General features: G+C 49.3%; 1 protein-coding gene across 1 annotated transcript in view; it reads right to left on the bottom strand.

Moving 5' to 3' along the window:
- Window positions 1–9,467, bottom strand: part of LOC119465179 (acetylcholinesterase) — a 50,712-nt gene extending 41,245 nt beyond the window's left edge. Inside the window, exon 1 of the mRNA XM_037725977.2 lies at window positions 9,320–9,467. The gene's annotated coding sequence lies outside the window, so the exon portion shown is untranslated. The remainder of the gene's footprint in view (window positions 1–9,319) is intronic.
- Window positions 9,468–22,404: the final 12,937 nt, after the last annotated feature.

Here is a 22,404-nt window from a genome sequence, read left to right as displayed (position 1 = left end):
ACTGACATATTTAATTATCATTAGGAGGCGGCTACGCTACCAGCGGATTGGAAGCACGTGGACATCATCCTCATTCCAAATCCAGGCAAACCCTCCAGCTTAGAAAATCTTAGACCGATATCACTGACTTCATGCCTAGGTAAGGTTCTGGAGCACGTCATTCTGAACCGACTTCAACGTGACCTAGAATTTAGTGACTTGCTGCCCGAAACGATGTTCGGATTCCGGCCCCACCTTTCTACCCATGACGTTCTCCTTCAGCTGAAGGAACAAGTCCTTGAACACATTTCACCACACAACACCGGAGCAATCTTAGCACTAGACCTTAAAGGCGCTTTCGACAGGTGGCTGACAATACCATCTTTGCAAACCTAAGTCTTACCAACTGTGGTCCTAATACTTACAACTACGTACGCGCCTTTCTAAACAACCGCACGGCCACAGTAGGCATTGGCTCACTCAGAACCCCGACGTTACCTACTCACAACAAAGGTACCCCACAAGGTGCCGTTCTATCACCCACCCTGTTCAACATTGCTATGATGAAGCTACCTGATAAACTCAATGCAATACCAGAAATCAGGCATGCAATATACGCCGATGATATCACTATATGGACCACCACTGGTTCTGAAGGAGAAAAACAAGACGCACTCCAACAAGCGACTGACGTCGTCCAGCATTATGCAAGAAGCAGCGGTCTCCGATGCTCCCCTGAGAAGTCGGAACTATTAGTCGTTCGACAGAAATCCCGTAGAAAATTCAATTAAATACCCCACATTACACTCACCCTCGACGGCAAAGAAATACCCATAGTAAATCGCGTCCGCATCCTCGGCCTCCACATACAACAGGACGGCGGGGCGCCTACACCATCCAACGTCTCAAGCAGACCACTTTCCAAGTCATGCGAATGGTCAGCCTCATCACCACCAAACAACACGGCCTGAAAGAAGACGACGTGACCCAGCTCGTCCAGGCCCTGATAATCAGCCGCATCGCCTACGCTGCCCCGTACCTTCCCCTCACTCTCAAAGAGAAAGATCAACTAGACATACCTCTGCGGAAAGCATACAAGCAAGCGCTCGGTCTACCACCGGGAACAGCCACGCTCAAGCTCGAAGCCCTACGAGTCCATAACACAGTAAGAGAAATCATAGACGCCCACCTCACAAGCCAACGAGAGCTCCTAGCTCTCACACCAAGAGGCAAGAAGATCCTAGTGCGCCTAGGCTACCCAACACAGCGCCGAGGCCACGAAAAATCAATATATATGGCACCCAACATCCGGGAGCATATCAAGGTAGCCGCCATCCCCAGAAGCATGCACCCGGAACATCATGCCGGCCGTCGCAAAGCTCGCGCAAAGACTCTTCAAACAAGATACGGTAACCTCCCCACCATACTATACACAGATGCCGCGCAGTACCCCCGAAAAGCAGCCATGGCAGTCAGCGTTGTTGACCATAACCTTCGATAGGTGGCCTCGATGACGGTCCGCACTGCCAACGTCCTCGAAGCGGAGGAGACAGCCATCGCCTTAGCCATCACCTCTAATCAAATCAAGAACACGTTACAATTATTACCGACTAACAAGCAGCTTGCCGTAGCTATGCCAGAGGCAGAATATCTTCCTTCCATCGCCGCCTGACTCCTCAAACAAGCCTCTCAATTACCCGACGTTGAAATAGTATGGACTTCAGGACACGAGTCCCTCCGTGGAAATCAGCGTGCGCACGCTGTAGCACGAGCTCATACCACGCGGGCGCCACAAGAGAGGGATACGGCCGCATCTATAGAGCCTGTACCTTTACAATACAACGCCATATTAGAACACCACAGATTGAACAGACGACAATACCCACCCCCACACAAGACCCTCTCACGCGAAGACGCAGTGGCATGGCGACAATTACAAACCAACACATACCCCATTTATGCAGATTACACGCAATACACCCTGCACTGTACTCGTACAAAATGCCCCCTTTGTAACTACTACGCTTCCCTATATCACACCACATGGGCATGCCCCAAAATACAGGTAGCCCCGCACATACCCAACCCCACACCCGAGCAATGGGAGGCCGTGCTGACTAGCTCGGACCCTCGCGACCAGCAACAATACTGGTGCGGCGGGCCCGGGAGACAGCAAGAACCGCAGGAGCCCTGGACTGAGGGCACCTCCCAACACAAGCAGGAAGACGCCTGCTTGTTTTTCTTTTTTTCTCTCTCTTAATAAATGTTTTTCCTCCTCCTCCTATCATCAACGCAAGATCTGATGCCACCATCATTTTTCTACACCAGCAAACTGGGGAGGCCGAATGGCTGTGTGAGGGTTGTATTACGCTACGATGAAGCATATCGTTGACTTGTTCGTCAATGACACGGCGTTCAGCGCGAGAAACTCGGTGTGGACGCTGGCGTAGGGGTGCATGGGTGCCGGTGTCCATGTGGTGAACGATGGCACATGTGCGGCCCAACGAAGAATGCTTATGGTCGAACGATATCCGAAAGCTGTCGAGCTGCTCCAAGAGTTAGGTACGCTCGGCAGGCTGGAGTTTGGAATCAATTGACGGAAGGAAGGCCTCTAAGGAGGACGAATCGTTGGTGGTAGCAGGAGTAATTCTGTCGACGAGAGGACTTATCGTATCGTCAGGTAGTAGAGTAGAGGAGGCGCAATCAATATCGTCAAGTCGACCTATACATTGACCACGGAATAAGGTGGCTGCGGAAGAGGACCGATTCATGACATAAGTGACGCTACAAGAGTTTTCGACTGTGAGAACTTCAAAAGGGAAGAGGAAGTGTTTGCGAGAGGTGAAGGCTTCGGAGGGCGCAAACAGGGCGGCGGAAGAAGGAGCATAGCCGCAAGAAAGTGGCACAAGAACAGAAGAAAAGGAGGTATGTCAGTGTCCGTGGCGACAACCACTCGAGAAGAAGGCGGCTTGTCAGATGCGGTGTCACACGTCGGCGACAACTTAAGTTAGGCACGCGCACAGTCAACAGCGGCATGGTTAGTAGCAAGAAATTCCCAACCCAAAATAACGTCATGCGAACATGGTGAAAAAACAACAAATTCGACTACATAGAAAATGTCCTGAATGACAAGGCGAGCTGTGCATGCCACTGAAGGTTGAATGTGGTGCGCGGTTGCGGTACGCAGGGAGACGCCGGAAAGCGGAATCGTTATCTTTTTTTAACTTGCGGCACAGTTCTCCACTAAAAACAGACACAGCGGCTCCAGTATCGACGAGTGCTTGCACAGAAGCACCTTCGGTATTCATGGTTATTTCGTTCCCAGGTAGAAATCGATGCCTTGAAGTTGTCGACATGAGCGCAGTTCTTGCCTCCGGAACTTCGATGGCTAGTTTTTCGCTTGTACGGGTGTAGGGCGACGAACCATAGGGGAAATGAATGGCGACGTGGTGAGGGTGACCTACGTGTGCCGTAGCCACGTCGATTTGGTGAGCAGCTGTCCATCGTTGAATAGGAGGAGATTGGGTTCGGCGGCTCAGAAGGAAAGTAGCCTTGATTTTCTCCGCCCGCACAAGTACGGAAGTCACAACGACGACAGAAACGTGCGAGATGACCAGGTAGATAACAGAAGTAGCAAATACGCCTGTTATCCGGGGTTCGCCAAGGATTAGTGGACGCCGGTGTGGGACGGCGAAAAGGGTGCGGGTTTGGGTGGACAGGCGCACGCACTATGTACAAGGTATTTGCTGGTCGAATAGGATCTGTGCTGAGTGGCATTGCTGGTGATTGTCGGCGTGCGAATTCAGCATAGGTGAGAGGAGTGGAAACAGGCGGATACTGGTAGGTGGTTGGGAGAGCCTCAGAAATTTGCTCCTCTATGGCCTGTCGTAGCGTCGGAGCAAGCGCCTGCGCAGGGTCCGGGACGCAGGAAACAAGCGACAATTGTCGCGCCACTTCTTCTCGGACAAACTGCTGTATCTGCCGCATGAGCATTGTGGTGTCAGTAGAAATGGCGCCTACAGTTAACGCTGACATGTTGGCCGTGTCAGAGCTCGGGAGGCGTGTAGAAATGCGCTGTTTCCGCAACTCGTCGTAGCTCTGACAGTAGTGGACCATGTCTGTGACAGTTCGGAGATTTTTGGCAATGAGCATTGGGAAGGCATCACCCTTGATCCCCTTCATGATGTGTCTGACTTTATCAGTTTCGGACACAGCAGGGTTGATGCGACGGCAGTGGTCTACAATATCCTCGATGTAGGACGTTGAAATTCTCGCCTAATTGCTTGGCGCGACCGCGTGAGCGCTGTTCTGCGCGGACCTTGTGAGCAGCGGGTCGGCCGAAGCCTTCCGCCATGCTCGTATTAAAGGAGGATCAGTTGGCAATATCAGCTTCATGGTTGTCGAACCACAGCTGTGCTACGCCCGTCAGGTAAAAGTTGACGTTGCCGAGTTTGGTGCCGTCATCCCACTAATTGCGGGCGCTTACCCGCTCATACGAAGTGAACCAGTCCTCGACATCGTGCTCGTCGGTGCCGTTGAAAATGACAGGGTCTCGCTGTCGTGGTACGCCGGAGCAGGCGACCACCGGTGGTGCGGGAGCACCGTGCTGTAGCACTTCGTCAGGCATTGCCGAGGCTGGGGGTAGAGTCCGTGTACGGAGTTCCAGGTTAAAAAAGGAACCAGCACCTCCAACAATTGATAGTTCGCGTTCAAGGTTAGATGCGCCCGGCGTTTTTATGAATGCACAGAAACAGGCAACGGCCAAGCGGAGCGAGTGCGAGCACCAACAACCACACTCGTGTTTTTCTTCGTCTTCTGCTGGCGCCCGTATTTGGCACTATACATTATCAATATCGCTGGGGTGGTTGCCAAGAAAAACGATTTTTCTGTTCCTACGTATTTAGATTAAAGCTCCCTAAGTAAAGCGAACTGTTATGTGTAGTGTTAGTGTTTATCTCCACTAAAAGGAACTGGCATACGACTGCATGAGATAAAGCAAGGAAAGACACTGAGCTCCTGACACGGGTCGCCGGGCCCGCTGGAAACGAGGAAAATACGTAGTCTATCCTCTTTTTTTTCTTTTTCAGTTACGTCACGCATCTGCTGCCTGAGCTCAGAACTCCATTTGCATATATGGCAGTTTGCCCAGACATGGAGCACTCACTCAAGGGATACCACAGGCTGGCCGACATCGACCTTGACATTCATCGAAAGGAAAAATTACTTCTCAATAGAATTACTCACTCTAAGGCGGCATTCAAACCCGCGAGACGCAGAGATAGCGCACTGTAGTTGGTTACCGAGCGATGGTCGGAAACGGTCTCCCTAGTCGAAAAACGACTAATTTCGTGACTCTTCAGACTTCCCCTTCAGAACAAAGCGCCAACAAACAAGGGGCTTCTAAAAGCAGACAAAGGCCACCGCTACTCTCACTTAGCAACCATTTTATGAAAAACAAAAGAACACAGGTATCTAGTTGACAGCTACAAAAACTCATGCGGTGACATTAACATAACTCTCTCAATAAAACTAAAAAACCATACATGACAGGAAAATAACCTCTCAAAGATCAATTTTTTAAAGATACTCGACGAGCTATTGCTAAGTATTTTACTTTTGATGAATGCTTTCTGTCCCTCATAGTTTCGCCCTCATTGCTCACAAATGCATCTGCATTGTCTGAAGGCAAGAAGCCCCACGCCTTTTGTTTCTCTACAACTCAGTAATAGCGGCTTTTCAATTCACTACCGAATGCGAGTGTGAAAATGTATTCGCTTCCTTGACATGCTCATACGCTAATCGATGCAGGGTTCTCCTTCCCTGTGCAAAGGAAGACGACTCATACTGGCCGTTATTTGAATTTTGGTTCGTGCCACCCGCCTTGATACAAGCAGTCTGTTGTCACATCGCTCGTGTGACGGGTCACTCGCATCTGCTCGAACGACGACAAGATGGAGAATGGCATGAAGTCAATTCGCCACGAAATGTGCTTGAACGGGTGGCCTAAAAATGATTGTCAATATCGAACACCGCATTTTCTGTCCTCTGCGTTCTCAAGGGAAGTCGTTCCGAAGACGCAATGGCGTTACGTGCGTATATCTGCGGTGTCAGCAAGGCACTGATTCGTGTCTATTTAACATACGATCGCATACGGGCTATCCCACAAACTAAGCAACCAATTAGACAATGAAAAAAGACCGCCTGTACAACAATGATTACCCCGGTGTGGTGTAGTGCGAGTGACTGCAACAGCAACCAGCAGCACCCGCCGTGGTTGCTCAGTGGCTATGGTGTTGGGGGCTGGAGCACGAGGGTCGCGGGATCGAATCCCGGCCACGGCGGCCGCATTTCGATGGGGGCGAAATGCGAAAACACCGTGTACTTACATTTAGGTGCACGTTAAAGAACCCCAGGTGGTCTAAATTTCCGGAGTCCCCCACTACGGCGTGCCTCATAATCAGAACTGGTTTTGGCACGTAAAACCCCATAATTAAATTATTGACTGCAACAGCAACAACATCGGCGAGGCGGGTATGTTTAAGTGACAACTTAAGAAGCACCAAAGTGACGTCTGCAAGAACAAGACAGTGTTCAACGCCATTGCCGAGTACGTCGATAATCACAGTCGTCACCACGTTGATTGGGATAACGCCGCCATCATATCCAAGGAAGAAATCAGATGAATCGGCATCTAATGGAATGTATTAATCGAAACGACGGCCGACACTATCAACAATAAAGATGTGAACCTAACTGCTATCTGGTTGCTCCCTACGTCATCTTGGCATAAAAACGACAAACGACTCGTGTCTGACTTAGTGTGAAGAAGCAAACAGTACTTGCTCCGAAAACTTCTGTGTTTCTTACCGTAACTTGGTTATAGTTACGACTATTCATCACCGTGTTATCCGACCAGACAAGCTTTCGTCCAACGCACTTTAATGCTTTCCTTTTATGTGGTCTATTTCATAGAAGGATTTAGGCCATGCACAAACGGTTTTAGTAGTCTGCTATATAGTACTTGTCAGAGATTCAAACGCAACACTCGGCCCGCATGGCGGCCAGCATTGTTTGCACCACCATAGGAAGGGGGGGGGGGGGGGCAAATGGGAGCAATCACGATGTGTCACAAAGGCCCTCCCAATCATCGTCCACGACAGTGCTTCAGCTCGGTGTACCCAGCGTCCACCGTAGGCGCAATAAGCGCCAGCCGCCATGTGGGCCGACCACCACGTTTCAATCACGAGCACTGTAGAGTGTTCTTCATAAACAGCTGTTAGCAGCAAGTATTGCAGATTTTCTTTCTTAGCTTGTGCGTCTTCCATGTGTGTAGGCGATTTGTTCTGACGATGAATGTATGCAAACTTGCCCAACTTTCGGTTCTATTACGATTGGGTTAAGTCGCTCACTGGCTGCTTTTTTGTTTTATCCCGATTCGCTGATTTTTAGCCGAAGAGTGCAAGCTGTGAAAAGTACAAAATGGAGCACGTGACCTGATGTGAATGCTCCCTATATCGGTCCAGAATTTTCAACAGTTTCATTCGGCGAGCCCGTGCCATCTAGACCAAGATACAACTGAACGGCGGCAAAAGCAACAAGCACGAATTGCAGTCGTGGAATCGAACGGCGGCCACTTGCATCTGGGCTTTTTTATACGCGCGCCATCAAATCTCCTAGATGCACTGGCGGTGACGGAGTAACTCTAGAACATGTCATAAACTATTTTAGCGGGCCTACAAATTATAGTGGACGAACTACATTCAAGAATCATGCGTAACCACATATCAGGAGCGGGGTCTCACACGACAGCAGAAGCGTGATCAGTAGATATCGGATCAAACACTCTAATCCTGTACCCAATACTGACCTTTAGCTACAAATCTCGTTGCGTTGATGTGTTCAATTGTTTTGAAAGCTTAAAGGTATCTAGGCTTTCCGGAGGATTTACGGCCTAGATATACAGGTTTCGGCCTATTCATCGCACCTTTACGTGGTGTACCTCTGCGGAGTCGTAAGAATTACATTTTATCCTATAGGCTGGAGAGAGGACAAAGAACTACTTGATAGGGTAGATGGAATGCGCGCAATCAATGCACGACATTTCTTCTGCTCAAATCTAAAGAAAGGTGAAATATTGCGCGGCTGATATTAGGGTAAATATACAGGGTGTCCCAGCTAAAAGTAGCCAATGTTTAAGAACGACAGGGTGTGCTAGGAGGCTCAAACCAACTCAGTGGTGTTGAGGATCGCGTGTCCTAGTCTGTGGTATTTTTTTTCGTTTTGCAAAGTCTATAAATTAGTATACACTAATCGCCTAACTTTTTAAATATTGGCTTCACCAAGACAGTGTCAATGAAAGTTGTAGATCATATTTAAAAATGGCCGACTGAAGTGTTTGCAACTAAGTACCATTGATGGAGCTTCTTGTAATTGCCGTTAAGAAGTACTGTCTAGTAGATTTGACAAAGTTTTTGGAAGCGCAAACAAGAGACACGGCACAAAAGGAAGGTCAACACACTGGACAGCGTGGCCTCTGTTCGACCTTCCTTTTGGGCCGTCTCTCTTCTTTGCGCTTTAAATAACTTTGTCAAATATGCACTAACTAGGCCCACAGAAAGTTCGTCGAATCTACTAGATTGCCGCGATGTGGGGCGGCACGGCGTTGTGGAACAACTTCGGGGTGTGAAACATTTATTTGAGCATTTTTTCGACACCGATTACTTACGTAAGCGAAAGTGATTTCTCGATAACGTTTAACTTCTAAAGCAAACGGTGGCCTGCGAGAGACGCCGTGCTGGAGAGCTCCATGTTATATGACCACCTGAATTACATAAAGGGACCCGAGGCTAGTACTAAAACGTTTAGGCACTCCGGTGCTGTCGGCAATCGAAACTGTGACCTCGTGCTGAGCTGCAGAGCAGAATATATGGTTGGAAAGAGACAATTAATGCTTGGTGCGCATTGTATAGCATGGCAACATATCCGCAAACTCCATCGCCATAAAGTCGACGCTGAAGTATATAAGCGACTCGAATTACTATTTATATCGTCCATGTCACCTTTTCTTTTTTTGCAACTTTTTTTTTTCGTCCAATGTCTACGTTTCTGAAAAGCATCAGCAAATGCACGTGAAATATTATTAGCCACCTGTCTCAATGCAACGTGCACGTTACAACAACTTCGAAATAATTAATTAAGCCAGGTGTTAAATCATAACGAAGCGGTACGGGAGCTTCCACTTCTATGCTTCGCCGAAAGCAAACGCATACAGTTGCTAGGCGGTAAAGTTGTTACACGCTGCGAAGAAATGTAACCGCTGCCGCGGCGGACACCGACTCACCGTGACCGCGCAGTTGTGAACCTCTGGCTCGGACCGTGGGCTTGCGCTTCGCCTGACGATGTCAAAGAAACCGTGATGCGCCCCGTGACAACCGGGCAGGCGCAGCGCTCCCACTCTAGCTGGCCGGACCGCGCAAAATCTGCCGCCCGCTCGTGAGAGGAGGAAAACCAGCGACGATGGTTCGTCGTTAAAATGAAGAGTGAAAGGACGCTCTCTCCTACGCCGCCATTATCTCGTATGCGTGTCAGGGTCGAATTCGACGGAAGCCATCCACCGTAGTTTACTGGTGAGCGCGACGCGGTAATCCCACGAGAAAAAGAAAAAAAAAAAAAAGAAGGAAGAATACGGCAGTGGCTGTCGCAGTCGCCGCTGCGAAGACCCGCGCCAGCTTTCTCGAGTTGCTCTAGGACCATTGCATCTCTCGGCGCTCGAAATGCCCAGCTACAACCTGATTGTCAGCGCCGTTCGTTTCTTCCATACATATATGCGCAGGCACGTATTAACACGGCGCCCCTGACATGGAGGAAGCGTCGTCTAAACTTTGCCGCTTGTAATGGGAAACAAAGCTTGTTTCCAGGTGAAGGTGAGCCCTAAGAATGAAGTGCCCCATAGGAGGAGGTGCTCGGCTGAGAAAGATAACATTACTCGAAATAGCGCACAGTTAGGCACAAGTTGACCACACAATAAAAAATGTTTAAATGTGCAAGTGATGAACATACGGAAGTAAGGCGAAATTCCCAGCAAGTTAAAGCCGGGACGGATACGTATTTTGGTGGGCCCAGGCTGGGCCACGGCCTGACGCCCGCGGGTGTGGGCCGGGTCAGGGTCGGTTCACTGATGAGCGTACAGTACTTCGCACTTTCAATTGCTCGCAGGCGTTCAGCACAGATCCTAGGCATTCCCTGCACAGCTCAAATGAAAAGTTGGAAAAACTGCCTCTTGATTATCTTAGCAAACAAGCTTAAAAAAGAAGGAGTTGTAATTGTTTCTTGTGTACTTTCCTTGTAAAGATTTTTCTCATTGTTGTATTACGCCAAAAGCAAGGTTCGCTCTCGCGAAAAAAATCTGCTAGGAAACGCTCTTGATGCGGTGTGACTGTTATGCTTTTTTTGCGATTGCACTATTTCGTCGCTCTAGATATAATTTTTACTGTAATGGCGTCACTTTACTGTACTTTTATTTATTGCACCACATAGAGCACTGCACGGGCCGATTTTTGCGGCCCGGGCCCGGCCCGGGCCCGTTTTTACATTGGGCGGCCCGCCCGAGCCGATCAAAACTTTTATGGCGAGACCCGGCCCGGCCCGGGCCCGGAAATAATCTACGTTACCCGCCCGCCCGGCCCGCCACCCCTTTACCTTAAGCCCGAGCCCGGCCCGAGCCCGACCCGAAACCGGCCCGAAACCGGCCCGAACCGACCCGAGACCAAAAATACATGTTTTTCAGAGTTGAGAAGCCCGAGAATAACTCGCAGAAAGCCCGAGCCCGGCCCGGGCCCGCGTCAAAAAACCCGAGCCCGACCCGGGCCCGGGTCAAAAAGCACACGCCGTGCCCGAGCCGGCCCGAGCCCGTGAAAAACACCTCTACCCGGCCCGGCCCGGCCCACGGGCCGGGCCGGGCCCGGGCTTTCGGGTAAGCCCGAGCCCGTGCAGTGCTCTAGCACCACATTAACGATTGCTTTATGGTCCCCGCTATACACACAGATCGCCGCCACTTTACATTGTAATTTGTGCATGGATTGATGGATGCAAAACTTTAATGAAAGTGCTGAGGTACGCGACTCAGCGTGTAGCGGGCCGCTCCCAAGTCGGGACAGTCAGGCCATGCCCGACCGCAGCATCGTGGCCTTAAACTTATACATGAGAATGGTTTTGTCATGGGCTCAGCAGGCTTAGTATGGCAGTGTATTCCCACTTTCATCTATTGTCCTACCCAAGTCTGAAAATGCGCGTTTGAACTTTCAGCTGCTTCAACACTCAATATGATTTAAGCTTTATTGCTGTAAGAACTATATTTACAACAGCCATTTCTATGGGCTAATAATGCGCACACTGAAGGGACACTCGCGTCGCCGCCGTCGTCGTGCTATCACGGTATTGACGCGCACGCATAATTGCGTATATTGAAAATCTAGAAGGCACAGTGCCTAGCAACCGCGCTTGAACGTGATTGGCTGAAACGCCATCGGCAACGTTCTGATATCACGCGGTGAGGATTATTGCCTTTGCGGGTCGCCCGCAACAGCATAGGTTGGGTTAGGTTAGGCTTGCGTAAAATGCGTTAGGGCTCGGCCTACTCTCACGGCGGTGCAAAGAGTGTTGAGCCTCGCCGGCGGCGTTTCAGCCAATCGCGTTCAGCCGTGGTTGCTAAGGTGCAGTGCTTTCTAGATTTTCAGTATATGCGACCGGGCTGGCTGGTGCTCAATCTTGTTCCTCGCTGCTAGTAAGATGAATCAGCCTAGCGCTCTGTTCACTCGGCTCTTCCGGAGCCAGGGCAGCATTCTGATTTCCACTTCTGTCGTGAGTGTATTCTGCGCACAAACTAGCGTTCCTACTGAGCAGCTGTGTGCCTACCATTCCGTTGTGCATACATTGGTCTGGACGGAAACGACAGCAGACGTCAAGCGAGATCTAGCGCTCCGAAACGCCAAAATCCTGGATTTTATCAAGTTTGAGTGGTCGGTCGCGCGGCAATTTGCGTGTATTCGCGGGCTTCCACGCTCGTTCCACGCTCGGAAAAAAAATTATGCGTGGCTCTTCTATCGCAAACACCAGAGACCAACGGAGCTGGGGAAAGCCTACTAAGATAGTGGCAAACCACACACTTAGCTAACTTTGGCTGGGCTTCCCCCATCTCCGCTGCTCTCAGGTGTTTGCGCTAACAGAGCCTCGCATAATTTTTGACATGCCACTGCAGATTGAGAATGCTAAGATGTTCTCTTCTGCTACGCTTGGTTTCACCTTCCCTAGCTCTCGTTTCAGTCTTTCGGAAGCGACACGTGTCCAGTTCTCTGGCCGAAACCTGCCGAGCCGTCACCAGAGGCACCGGAAGCCAGAGACCGGGCCCTGACCGATGGCTCACGTCGGGCCTGGACTTGGAGCCATGGGCCAGGGCAGGGTTTCATACGGTTGGCCCGGGCCTAAACATTCGCCCTGTTCAGGGCTCTATCGCCTACTACGTACGGCTTGCCTCATAAACGGATCGTGGTTTTGCCACGTGAAATCTTACTCGTAAAAGCCAGCGCGCCGGAGCTCTGTGTTTATCACTGTCGCAGCGCATTGGCTGCCCACTGCTTGGTGGCGTAAGCAGAACGTCGTCCCAAGGGGTGAGACTTTGCGCTAGCTGCAGCCTCCAGTCTCGGTTTCGTGCTCTCTGATAGCCGAAATTAGTTACACCACAGTTCCACAATTCCACGGGTAATCGCAATTTGCAAGATCCAAAAGTTGATATGGCTTGTGCGTAGAGCTCACTTCGAATTCCCATTTACGATGAGCCCACTGAAAACAAACGTGAAAAAGCTTATTTAATTATTATTTGTTAATTAGCCACTAGTCGGCACCACTGCCGGCATGTCTCTGAAGGAACCGTCCTTTTATTTCAAAACGATTTTTTAAGTATGATTTAAAATCTTCGTAGAAATGCTCTGCATATATGGTGTTGCGTCCGCTATGCATATATTGCATCGGAAAACATATATATATATATTAATATACACGAAGAGTTCTGTGAAAGTTACGCGCTAGCTGTTGCTATGGTTGTCCTTTTAATTATCGTTTTAGGTGTCTTATGATTGCCACCATGATTGAACACAGTTTGAGAGAGAGAGAGAGAAAAACATTTATTGAGCTCAAATGACGGCGTCTTCTCAGACAACGGACGGGGTGGTACCCTGGTTTCGGGACCCATATATGGCCAGCAGCTCCTAGCCCCTAGCCGCCAGCGCGAGCTGGATCGACAGGGCGGGGCTAGACCGTAAAGTCTCCCATCGCTCATGGGGTGGGGTAGTGGGGGACGGAGGGGGGATGGGGGGTATCGGGGATTTGAGTGACGTGCACTCCATCACGGGTGTGTGCGAGGGTGCCTGTGTTGTTTTTGCAAAATGGACAAATGTCGTCTTCGGTTTCTGGGTATAATTTATTCATCAGGGCAGGGCGCGTAAGTGAACCCGCCTGAATGCGCCTGATGATTGTTTGTTGTTCCCTTCTCAGGGTGCGGTGCGGCTCGGGGAAGGTGCGCCGATCCTCCCTATACTCGGACGTAATCTCTCTGTACGTGAGCACCGGGTTGGTGGTGTCGGCGTACTGCCCTGCCCGGAGGGTCATCGCTCGGGCATAGTAATCGGCTATGACGTTGACGGCTACCGCTGTGTGGGCAGGCACCCATAGGAGCTCTACGGCTCGCTCCGGTGCCCTTTTCTACGATAATATCGCGGCTGCCTCTGAGGAGGTCACCCCTTTCCTGTAGCCGCCGTAATCTCTTTGGAGTCGGTAACCACTACCCTAGCGCCTGGTTGTACGAGCGCCAGGGCTATGGCCACTTCCTCTGCTGTCGCTGACTCTCTGGTGTATACTGCAGCGCTGTTTATCAACCGTTCCCTGTCGGTTACCACCACCGCTGCTTTGCTGCTGCCCTTGACGAGGGACGCATCCACGTATAGGACTCCCTCCAACCAGCTGCATTTTGGAATTTATCGCCTGAGCTCTGGATTCTCTCCTGCCATCATTTTTCTCCGGCGTCAGGTTTCGGGTTAAGGGCTTGGTGGTGATTGTCGTCATCCATTTAGTTGGATGTACCTCTTGATTTTTGCTCTCTCCTTGCGCCACCCTATCTTATCCAGCACCGCGCGGCCATGATTTGTCTGGCTCAGGCGGAGTCGCTGGTTAGACAGGTGGGCTTCTATGAGTTCGTCGACTGTGTTGTGTGCCCCCGTAGCTTGAAGGCGCTGGGTCGACGAATAGATGGGTAGGCCAAGGGCTTGCTTGGTGGCCTTTCTGATGATGGTATCGAGTGTATTCTTTTGAGTCCTGTCTAATTGAGATACGGGGCCGAATATGTTTATCCTGGATGTCATGAATGCCTGCACTAGTCGTGAGGGCGTCGTCTTCCTTGAGTCCTCAGTTTCTAGTTGAAACCCTTCTCAGCATGGCTAAGATCTTCTCCGCGCTGGTCTTCATCTTGGCGATGGTGGCGTGTGCTTTGCCATTGTCTTGTATTAGGAGTCCGAGAATTCTACATGTGTCCATCGCTTGATTGTGGTGCCGTCAGTTTGGATGCAGATGTCTGGTGGTGGCTGATTGCCTGATTTTCTGTTTGGATTACGAGGAGTTCCGACTTCTGCGGCGCGCAGCTGAGTCCACAGGTCTTCGCGTACTCGTGCACTGTACGAGTTTGATATACACGGATGCGGCGGTGTACTTGAAAGGAGGACAAATAGTCTTCGCAAAACGTCCGGCACCCCCTGAGATCCGAACCACTCGCAGCTATGCAATAGAATTTTCAGACCCCTTATTATTTCAGCTGCAGGCTATACAGGATGCGATAGAAACCCTTGTCAACTTGCCTAACATCAACGAAGCCCACATCTATTCTGACAGCCTCGGCGCAGTTAGGCATGTCAAACAAGTAACGAAAACATTGCGTATTTGTGAGCAGATACACAAAATCCACAATTCTGCAGGTGCGAACGTTACTGTCCACTGGGTGCAAGCACATGGTCATGACAACAACAGTGACCTTGTGGATCACATTGTTCACCCGTATCTGCGCCTCTTTCCGTTCTCTCTGACCCCCACTCTGTTTTCTATGCCCGAAAATCCATCCTCCTGTGTGACACGCATGCCCTCATCATCATCATCCCCCCCCCCCCCCCGCGTGTCTCCTCCCTTCCCCACAATCTTTCTTTGGCTGGCATTAAATAGCGCTGCTGCACCTAGAACCTCGAACTAGATCGGGCACGGAAGAGCACCATCTATGCCACCTCCTTAAAACCCCTTTTTGCTTCATTGCGCAGGTTTTGGCCTTACCGTCCGCATCATTCGCGTGTCATCCGATGAGCTCGATTTCTTCAGCGCCGCCTACTGTGAACGATTCCTCGCCACTCGAAAAAGAATTATTGTCTTCATTCCACTGCACCCGGGCAGCTGCATAGACTACAGCATCCGCTTTTGCCACCGATTTAAACTGTAAGCACCGTCGCCTTCCTTTAGTGGCTACGGAGGAGCAGCAGCTGTGCGATTTGCACAAAACAATTTCTCCTTCACTGTGCACATCAGCAAATGCGCTTCTTTTCATGCTAAGCCTTCCAAAAATATGTAACTGCTGGTCTTTCCAAGCCCAGTCGTCTCTCTTGACGTGTGTGATTGTGATTGTAGGCATGTCGTAACGTTGCAGCTCGGGATCTCGAGACGATGCTTGGACCTGTGAACAATGCCGCGTCTGTAAAAAATGATGACGTTCTGACTGCGACTGCCAAGGTGTCATTCAAAGTAGATGCATGTCATGCAGAAACGATGGAGTTGCTGTGCTATGTTTTAAATACCCAGTAACAAGCCGACACGCATGCCTCTGACCTAATAACTTGGCTCACATCAGTAGAAGCTGTTCAATTTGTCCCAGCATAATACGCATCTGCCTAGCGCTGTGATTGAGACTGTTAGAAACGAAACTGCCGTAATAAGTTCCCGCCTTAATGAACCCAACGATAGATCCCAACGCTATCGCATGATTTTTAATTTGCTCAACCGTCCCGGCGAAAACTGGTCGCAGTCTGAGTGCTATGTACGAGAAACGTCGTCTCCAATTTTAGGCTTAATCTTCTGGAATAAGAGCATCCTCGGGCGTGTCGATTAGGCACCTACGTTGAGAGCAAGGCCCGGATGGTCAGTAATAGTGATATTTGCTTCCTTAAAACTAACAGAATTAATCTTTTCTCCAAGCGTGAAATTTCATGGTAAAGGATGTTTTGTTGCTTAAGACTTTTGCAAAACTACGCGTCTATCTCGAAAAACGCTCATTGAATTTGGCGGAAAGAGCGGTCATGAATACCCTTTCCGTCCAAACAAGCTATACATGTATAATAAACGCTACGTGTATTGTTCCCCATCGAATCAGACCGAATTACCCAACAATTACGTTGTAAACAAAAGCAGTTCTGCGAATGCACGCAATATTTAAATGTCGCAATACTACCAAATCTTTCCGTCCAGACCCTGACATGAGCTGTGGCGGTGGCGTGTTCATTGCCTCACGAGATACGATAAGTTACAATAAAATAATTCTTCCTACTAGTTTTAAAAATGTGTCTATTCAATTAAGCGTAAAATACAAGGACTTTATCAAGCAACACTACAGTCCTTGTTACAGGATAACTGAATATTTGTCTTCTAGCCCAAGTTAAGACGAGGAGATAAATGCGAGTGCACTGTTTGTGACGAATTTGTACGCAGTAGCGTACATAAAGTGTTCCAACCTCGCGCTGGCTAAAGAAACCATGGGCCCAACACTCGATCGGGAATATGTGCACTTCCAAACGACACAATCACAAAATTTCCCTCCCGTTTAAAGGCAACATTCAATGACAAACTGCAAGACACTTGAACGACTGTATCATGTAACTGTGGTTTAGTAAACGGCGCACGTGTTATTAAAATGGACGTGTGCGTCATTTGACACTTCGAAATAACAAACCCGAAATTTCCTGCGGATTTTTGTCATCCAGTTGAATATCTGCTACCCAGAAATTATATCAGTTTTGGAAAATTTCACACAATCTACCAAATGATCACTTAACAGTTTTAATTCTGATGTACATACGCATCGTCACCATCACACATGAAAGTGGAACGAAGATGCGATAGCTTTAATTCCGGAGGCGGTGTACAGACTCAAAGCACGGTCATATAGATTACGTACGCCGCGTCACCCACAAAACAACTGTTTTCGCTCTCAATGGCTTCAGCAGGAATTTCAGCTGGAATTTCAATTAGGCTTGCCATTGCAAGTGGGCTCTTTCGCTAGTATTTATCGGTGTTGCAGCTGCATTCTCTCAGGAACAAAATGGGAAACTCGCATTGTCGCAACATCAGAGTCGCACCATCTGTAGCGAATGGTCATCAGAGAACAAAAATCTGCTTGTTTTTTTTTCTTCTGCCACACCGAAAGCGACGCGTGTTATCGATTACAACCTTATTACACTATTACAAAACTGTTCTATGTTAGATTCGATTTGTTTCCATTGCGATTATACTTATACTAGGTTTGTTTCTCAAATTACTGCTCATTCTCGGTGGCTCTCGGAGTCTTTCAGGTTCTCAGACAAAAAATTAGTACGGCGTGCGACCCGGGAGGAATACCTTACACCTAAGCTGCCGCGAGATATCATCGGCAGCCAAAGACGCGTCAGAAACCAATGGCGCCACCGCACTTTAAACTCACACGCTGGCAATTTAGGGACTGGAGACGCCTACAAACGAATACATATCCCAACATACACACACTCAGCAAAATGCACCTTTAGCAATACGATGACTGTTGCCCTTGGTGCGACGACACACCAACCCTCAAACACATCACTTGGCATTGCAAATAAAGACCAGCAGAGGAAAACTCACCCCTCGTCCCACGCAATTAATTTAAATAGTCGTGGGAGGCGCGACACGCCCTGCAGGACCTGGCAAGCCAGCAGGCAACCTTGGACCAAGCCGAACGAACCGCTAGTGCCAGTGGGGCCCTGTAATACGGGCTTCACCCGCAAGAACCTCAGTGTGCTATTCAAATAAAATGTTTATTCCTCCTCCTACCATGTGTCGACGCCATATTGAATTAAGGTTTGCCTTCTAGGCGACCTAGTAGATATTAGCAAACGTGTTTTGCCGGTGCATTTCTACCTTTCTTTTCTGAAGGGGGGGGGGGGGGATGCTGCACTTGCCGCAGCATCTGGCATTTTCACTCGCCATAGAATATTCATACGGAGTCCGTCCTTGCTCTTAATCCTGTCTGTCGTCATTGTGTCCTATTGGTTTCCAGTGCAAAGCTATTTCAGAATGAGCGCTTTGATTGAAAAATGAAGGGATGAATGAAACGACAAATCATGCAAACAGTGAATTAATTATTAAATTTTGATTCCATCAAGAAATAAAAAACGATTAATCTTGCACTCGTCCGCGCAACGCTTGAAACAGTGAAGCTGGGCGATCGTATCCCAGCATTTTCCCGCAGTTCGCGCGAACTTTTCATCTTATTACTCATAATGATGATCATTTCTCATCGCGCGTCTCGGACTTACCACCGTCACTGCGCGTCGCATAGCGCAGCTTGCAACACCGACACCGCGTTGCAAGGCCGACAACGCGTTCCAGCAGACCCGCTCCGTGAATGCGCCTCTCTCTTTCGCTCTCATAGCGCGCAAAACCTCTTCACCTCGCAGAGCACAAGCGTGTGAACGCGCGAGCTGTGGACGAAGACGACGACGCTCGAACGCAATCATATGGTTCGCATAAATGCATACTCTTTAATCGTTGCTGTATAGCCTAGTGGTTATGACGCATGCCTTGGGACCGGTGGTACGCGTTCTCGAATCCCGCCTCGGCGAGAAAGTTCATTTTCTTTTATTTCATCATGGTTTCTTGATACGAACCACCAACCACAAATTGCGGCTGGTTTAAACAGCTTTACTGTTAAAATAGATGATACACAAAACCTGCAAGTGCATCATACTGAAAGCCACAGGCGCAGCGCTACCAAAACCGGACAAAACAGCCATACGCATAAGATTTAGGTTACCATGGTCTCAGAGTCGGGTGTCACGCAGAGAGCCTACTCTAGCCTACGCCACCGGTGCTTCTCGAAACGGGTAGCTGGCCTTCGCTACCGTGACGTCACACGGAAGCTAAGCGGGTCCACGCCGTCGTGTCTACCTTTCTTGAGGAGAGTTGCTTCTTTTCTGATGAGCACGAGGTCGGCAGGTAGGAGGACTAGAGCAGGGGTTTCTTTACACGGGTAGTCACACTTATTTAAACACGAAAGCCTACCCGCGTATTGTCAAAAGTACAGAACGCATTGAACGTTAACTCGTAGCACGTTGTTACATCGTTCTCGGAGCACACCACATTATGGAGGAGCACGCGTCTACATTCTGGCAGAACACACTACGTCATTCGGGGAGAGCACACCGCCCAGCGCACAAGATGGCTCCTTAAACAGCCGTCGTCTTCCACAGATTACTTGCTATGGAAACAGGTCGTGTCATCAACGGCCAATCCAATGGCCCGCAACCGTCGCAGCCTATGAGGAGGCAAAGGTCCACATCAAGCACACGCGCTGCCCCTGAGATGATCGTGGAAAGCGGCAAATACACCATTCTCATTGTCTCAGTGAGGACAGGGAGGGTGCACAAAGGAAGCCACAAGGACGAAAGCCACTCCCCAAAAGTACTAACCGCTTGTTTACTTGGATTTATGGGTTTGCAAGATGCACAACAATTGGTGCTGGTAATCAGCAGCCTCTTGGATGCGGTCGGCTTGCGCAGCTTGGTGAATACGCACGCACGTTTTATTTTTTCGGCAATTATACCACACCATGAATAACACGTGCCTTCGAAGACGGCTTCAGAATGACGTCACGTTCAAGTCGCTTGGTATGAATAGAGGCGTGCCCTCTTGTAGAAATGCCGAATTTGTCAGCATCTCAGTACCATGTTGACTCAGTGGGCTATCGTTTCAAGCCGATACAACAATAACGCCAGCCTGCGCTCTTCGGCTAATACGCCAAACGTAGCAACACCCCCTCCCCCCCCCCCACACACACACACGTACGTACATACATACACGTACACACACGCACACACAAGCAGCCTGCGAACTTTCAACAATGTGTTTATTTCCGAGATCGGCATCATATATGCCGCTGACTTGATGTTTTACATTACACGTGCTCAAAGCATACTGACACCGCCATGTGGCGATATGCATAAGGTCCATAGTTTATTCTGTGATATACATTCATGGTATGGGAAAAAGGTCTAGCACTTTTGTTGATAATTAGATATATTATTTCATACCAAAGGTGGATAAAATACCAAAGTTGCGATTAAATTGTTAGCCTTGAAAACTCGATAACTCTTTTGCCCAGGATTACTGCGTGTGGTCAGACGCATTTCTGGCAGTTATACAAAAGCCATCGACTGCTCATTTTCATCATACTACTTCTATTGCGATAGCAATTAAATGGACGCTCTAGGTGAATTTTTGCCGTCGTCGTCGCCTTCGCCGTGAGGTTCCGTACTGAGTCCACGGGCGATAAAATCTTCGTCACGCGGCATAAGCTGTATGTGCGAATGAAAGCATGAGACGATGAGCCGACAATCGTGGCTCGCGCACACATGGGCAGGAAGCGGGAGGGAAGCCCGCAGTCTTCCAATTGCGCACATCGCTCCGGAGGGAGGGCAGGGAATTGGAGGGGCAGCGCTTTACTGCGGACGCGCGCTCCCGCCGGACCGAAAGGCTCCTGGGGGAGGGGGGAAGGGGGCGTTCTGCGCAGCAAGCGCCCGCCCGCGCGGCTGTATCTTGAAAACCATCCGCGGCGGGGGCAGAGTCCGTCCTCCCTATGTTTTCGCGGCTAAGATCGCGTTGATGCGAGCGCCGGCACGAAGCTCAATTCGCTCGCTGCTCCTGCTGCACTGAGTCACTCCAGCGTTCTGACAGCGAATTTCCGCCGTTATCGAGTGAGATGAATTCATGTTTTCTCGTGCGCTCGTTACACCATGCTTGTTTATTTAGTTAGTGTGCGTATGTTTACAAGTTTATAAGGCCGATTAAACTACTATTCTTACTTTGTAAAGTCCACTAATTTGCTATTGCAATCAATGCTTCCACTTTCGGGTGAAACTTTACTTTTTTTACATAGTCCGTCGTTATGGCATCTATCAGTTTGGCCAATATAGCCAGCTCTGCATGTCATCCGGATGCGGTATATGACAGCTGCCTTGCATTTGGCATTATTTTTTCTGGTGAGAAAATACCAGCGACGATCATAGCTTACTAATGAAACAGCCTCTAAGAACTCATGAACGAGAAAGATGAGCACCTGCCGTTTAAAACAGTTGTCCGCGCTACGCGTGCTTGTGTTTTACGGATTCAGGCCGACCCTATCCTTTGGATGTGTCTATAGAGACGAAACCAGTAATGCGCGAGAAGGCGCCAGTAAGCAAGCCACCCTCCTTGTCGGCTCACTCGCGCACGCGTTGTCTCGCACGTATACAGCATACTGTGCGCTGCCACGATATTATTGCACTTAGACTTTATGCGGAACCTCACGGCGACGTCGACAACAACAGAGTAGGTTCGCCTGGATTGTATATATAAGGTTTATACCGCAATAGAAGCGAAGGCGTTTTGCGACGACACTATTTCCGCAAAACGGGTAAATGCGTTGGAGGAGACGCGCCGAACACAAACTGGACACAGCAATCCGTTTTAGTCACCCTGCGGCTTTTACCACTTGCTGTTATTACTAAGTAAAATATTTTATTTGGTGACAGAAAGAGCATCTAAATACGAACTACTCAAGCAATGTTTTGCAACAAATGATTTTTAACCCTTGTTGAAGTAAACAGCAAAACAGCACGCACACTGTTACAATTGTCTCGTACGTTTCTGCTACCACTCATTGTGGCTAATTCAACGTCTAGCCGGAAAACAGGCCGCACTTTGTTAAAATGGCACATTCGATGAATCAAATGTCTGTAAATGAACAAGTTTTCTGACGCAATTTGTCGGTGCCGACACACGCAAGTCTCACACGCGCTGGTCTGTCAGCGTAACCAGCAGCAAAAAAAAAAAAAACAAAATACACCGCATATCCGCAAAGTGAATGATGATGAGTGGGCGAAGCACCGGGGGATCATTCGGGTAACCGTGAATAACCCCGTATATTGCCCACTCAAACATGCAAATGAGTGACAACACATGTGTACAGTATATACAATGTTTTATTGGTCATATATGCTGTTGAGGTGCGGACTTCGTTTTGCCTTCATTAAGACTGCCTTGTGATCAGTCCAGCAGCACAGCGACGCCGGCAAGCGGACC

The sequence above is a fragment of the Dermacentor silvarum genome, chromosome 9, assembly GCF_013339745.2.
Source record: "Dermacentor silvarum isolate Dsil-2018 chromosome 9, BIME_Dsil_1.4, whole genome shotgun sequence".
Taxonomy (NCBI): Eukaryota; Metazoa; Arthropoda; class Arachnida; order Ixodida; family Ixodidae; genus Dermacentor; species Dermacentor silvarum.
The sequence above is the reverse complement of the archived record's forward strand: the minus strand, read 5'-3'. Positions and strand labels throughout refer to the sequence as shown.